The 4,501-nt window shown below is 43.9% G+C and overlaps 1 pseudogene; it reads right to left on the reverse strand.

Annotated features, from left to right (window-relative positions):
- On the reverse strand, positions 1 to 871 carry LOC122452833 (annotated as a pseudogene).
- Positions 872 to 4,501: the final 3,630 nt, after the last annotated feature.

Raw genomic sequence — 4,501 nt, forward strand, 5'->3', positions numbered from 1 at the left:
TTTTTTTTTTTTGAAGTTTGCAAATTCTTTATATTTCCAGCTGTTGAGACAATATTTCTGAGAGCTGAGGTTACCTCTAGCGGCGAAACCAGAGCCAGCTATTAAGCAGCCAGAATGCTACAGTAATTGAATACATGACCATTTCTCTTTTAGCCCGTTCTTTGTTCTCCTCTTCCAGAAGTTGTAGACGTCTATTTAGTTTGATTATCTGTCGTCTTAATGAAGCTGCATCTACAACCGTCATGTCTTCTGAAGTTCCTTCAATCATTGCATCTATATTTGAAATGCCATACCTGATGTTGTCATGATGAGGGTTAGAAGGGGCGGCAGCAGACCCACCACGCAACACAGGTACGGAGTCAGTTTTGACCAGCAGTCCATTTTGGTGAACAGCGTTTTCACTCATAGAGCGTTCTTTTTTTAGCCTGCCAACTGCACGGATTTCTTCATTTTGAGGGGTTGGAGCAGGTCTTTCTAAATCCAGAAAATCTAGCGGTCTTTCACTCAGTGTGAGCACACGAAGTGCTGTTTTTGGAGCCACAGCCTTAAAGGGAGTTGACTGTATAAGGTCAAGATCTGCTGGTCTTGAAAATGGAATGTCTTCATTATTTCCTGCTACCACAATTCTCTCTGGAACTTGTATATCACACTAGCGTTTGAAACTCCTTGAAATCCTTGTTCCAGGTCAGCATTTGGTGGTGCTACCTTTAATTTTTCCAGGACCCTCATTCGCTGACTAATACCTTCGGTGTATTCCATTTCATACTGAATTCGACTAATTTCCGCCATCTCAGCAGCAGTGGGAGAAGGAAAGGCTGCCCCACTCACTAAATGTGTACCAATTACTGCTTGTTCTTTGGCGTTATCTGCTTCTGTGCTTCAGAGTAAATCCATTAACTTGCCTCAGTATGCACGTGCTGGATTGAGGCACTTTTGACCCTCTGGGCCCGCTGGAGGGTTCCTGGTGAGGGCCGCCGCCCGCGGCTCCTAAAGAGTCTCTTAATGAAAGTGAAAGAGGAGAGTGAAAAAGTTGGCTTAAAGCTCAACATTCAGAAAACTAAGATCATGGCATCTGGTCCCATCACTTCATGGCAAAAAATGGGGAAACAGAGGAAACAGTGGCTGACTTTATTTTGGGGGCTCCAAAATCACTGCAGATAGTGATTGCAGCCATGAAATTAAAAGACGCTTACTCCTTGGAAGATAAGCTATGACCAACCTAGACAGCATATTAAAAAGCAGAGACGTTACTTTGTCAACAAAGGTCCGTCTGGTCAAGGCTACTGTTTATTCCAGTGGTCATGTACGGATGTGAGAGTTGGACTGTAAAGAAAGCTGAGCACTGAAGAATTGATGCTTTTGAACTGTGGTGTTGGAGAAGACTCTTGAGAGTCCCTTGGACTGCAAGGAGATCCAACCAGTCCATCCTAAAGGAGATCAGTCCTGGGTGTTCATTGGTAGGACTGATGCTGAAGCTGAAACTCCAATACTTTGGCCACCTGATGTGAAGAGCTGACTCACTGGAAAAGACTCTGATGCTGGGAAAGATTGAGGGCAGGCGGAGAAGGGGATGACAGAGGATGAGATGGTTGGATGGCATCACTGACTTAATGGACACCGGTTTGGGTGGACTCCAGGAGTTGGTGATGGATAGGGAGGCCTGGCGTGCATGGGGTCACAAAGAGTCGGACGCGACTGAACTGAACTGAACTGATGGGTACAGAGGCTTCATTACACTCCTATTTTTGTTTGTATTTTATAATTTTCATTGTTTTCTATAATAAAATGCTTTTTAAAACTAATTTTTGAATAAAGAATACATCTATTTTTTTGATCAGTGGTCAGGACAATTTGTTAGGAATATCAGTCATGTTTGGGGAGAGTTATATAAAGAATGTGCTGAGTAACTCCAAAAGACTCTAGATGAGCCTTTACTGATAAAGTTGAGACAGAGTCTCCAGCCAGATAAGATACTGGAGTGGAGAACAAAGAGAAGAGTGTGCTGGGGCTCCCTGTGGAGAGTGGAACACACTGAGTCATTTAGATATCATATGAATAAAGCAGATGTAGTGTTTGTTGACGTCATTCTTACTAAAAACTCTTTCTAAAACAATAAACTAAGAGTGCTTACGGGCACCAGGCCTTCAAACACCATGTTTTTGAGAATTCATTATGAGGGACTGGAATGAAATAATTTGTTAATCTACAAAGTATGGATTATAGAAAATCTGGAGCAAGTTATTCTGTTTGGGAAAATAAAGAGCCATGAATTTAGTACTGTTGACCCCTGAACAACACATGGGTTAGTGGTGTCAATCCCCTTGTGCAGTCTAAAACCTGCATAAAACTCTACAGTCAGTCCTTCCTATCTGCAACTCCACAACCGAGGATTCAACCCACTGGCAGATCTCATAGTGTTGTAGCAAGCACTTATTGGAAAAAATCCCCATATCAGTAAATCTGCACAGTTCAAACCCACAATTCAAACTGCAGTTGTTTGTCAACCGCAGTTCCTACTCAACTATGAAATCACCAAAACTGAGCCTGGGAGACTTCTATTAACAAGTAAGTTAAGAAACTTTGCTAGGCCTCAGTTTTCCCATCTATTAAATGAGTTAATTAGACTAGACAATCTCTATAGGGATTCCCTTCAGTTCTTTTCATCTCTGAAATTCCATGAAATAATTAAAACAACTTTTTTTATATAAAATTTCAAAATGACATAAAATGCAGAGAGCACAAGGAAACCTCAAGTACCAATCATTGCACTTCAACATAATGTCCAATTTTATTTTACCTCAACCCCTACTCACCTTCCTGCTCCCACTATTATTCTGAAGCAAATTCTAGACATCATATGAAATATATTTTAATGATTCTCTTGAAGCAGATAGTTTATAAACAACATATCACACAAGTTAGTCTCTCCACTTTTCCAAGATACCTTCTCTTACTGCAACTGTAAACACTGTCATTTAACTTGGCATTGCAGAATGCTAAGGTTCACATGCTTAACCCAGATACACTCAGTAAAGGAGTTACCTTTTTTTTTTTCTTTTGCCCTGCAGGTGTAGCTTATGGGATTTTTAGCTTCCCCACCAGGGATTGAAGCCAGGCCCTTGCCAGTGAAAGCATGGATTTCCTAACCACAGATCCACCAGGTAAGTGCCTAGTTATGGAAGGACAAGAAGTTCACAAACTAATTCTGAAGTATTAGTTCCTTTGTAAACTTTTGACCAGATAGTCACTATCAATGACTGGTTACCACTAGGCTCAAAATGACTCCAACCTAGTATTAAATAAGACATTTTTATTGCTGTGCATTTCTACTGAATCAACTCTTACTGCTAACATGGTCAGGGAGATAGTTTCTGCACCCCATATATGCAATAAACGTTGGAAATAAATTGTCAATACGGCCCTCATGACCAAAGTTTAATCTCATACTTTTCAGCAAAAAAAAAAAAAAGTCAAAAAACAGATTTAATAAGGAGAAAGTAATTTTTTGGAAAATGATTACTGTGTGTGTGAATGCTTATTAGATATACACAAATCTTGTCAATTCTAATTCTGACCTGCCACGGAATCTATGAAGTCACTGGCCACGTTTTTTTTTTTTTGTCCAGAAGGTAAAAATGTTCTCCCAATTTGTTTTAAACCATTTGCTTCTTCCTGAATAACTAGCTGCTATTTTTTCATGTATATATAATTGCATATACATAATTATTTCAGGATGTAGTCTACAACATTTCATATAATTTGCATTAAGGGAACCGATCATGCATGCAGCCGAATATATATGGAGGCTACACTTACTTAGGAGGCAGGAGTGGGCTGATTATCTAAACGAGAGATTTCCAAGATCCGAGTTCTCATCCCCTAATCTCAGCCGAGGCAGCGACACCAAGCGCGGTCTAAGACTCTCCAGGGGCGCTGCAGCCGGGAAGGGCTTGGGGAAGCCACAGTCGGTGGGGCTCTCTCCTGTCCGGGAGGCCCCCAGTCAAACGTGGGAATTCCAACTCCCACCCCGAGAAGGAAGCTTTCGACAGTGTTCTCAGTGACTCTGAGCGACTCGGCGTCACTTTCCCCGCCTGTGAAAAGCCCGAAAGGAGCAGCCGCCACCTGCCCGAGGCCAAGGCAATAAAGCCACACCAAACTGCGAGTCTGAGCCCCGCAGGAAGGGGTGCGAAGCGGTGCCTTGAGCCTCTTCTCCCTGACTAGTTTCTGCTCGGGATGCGCAGGACGGACGCGGCGGAGGTGCTCTCTCAGAGTGGCGACAGTGTGACCGGGCACCCCGCGGGGGTCGCGGGTGGGGGAGGGGAGCAGCGGCCCCGCGGCCTCGGCCCTCTCCGGGGGCGGGGCTCGGGCGCTGCCCCGCCCCCCGCGCCCTCCTTTTCCCCGCCCCTCCCCCACGCCCTTTTCTGCCGCCCCCGCAGTAGGAAAGGGAGCGGGAGTCGGGGGGAGGGAAAGTGCTGTTCTATGGAAAGGGGCGGAAGGAGGC

Source organism: Cervus canadensis, chromosome 14, assembly GCF_019320065.1.
Source record: "Cervus canadensis isolate Bull #8, Minnesota chromosome 14, ASM1932006v1, whole genome shotgun sequence".
Classification (NCBI taxonomy): domain Eukaryota; kingdom Metazoa; phylum Chordata; class Mammalia; order Artiodactyla; family Cervidae; genus Cervus; species Cervus canadensis.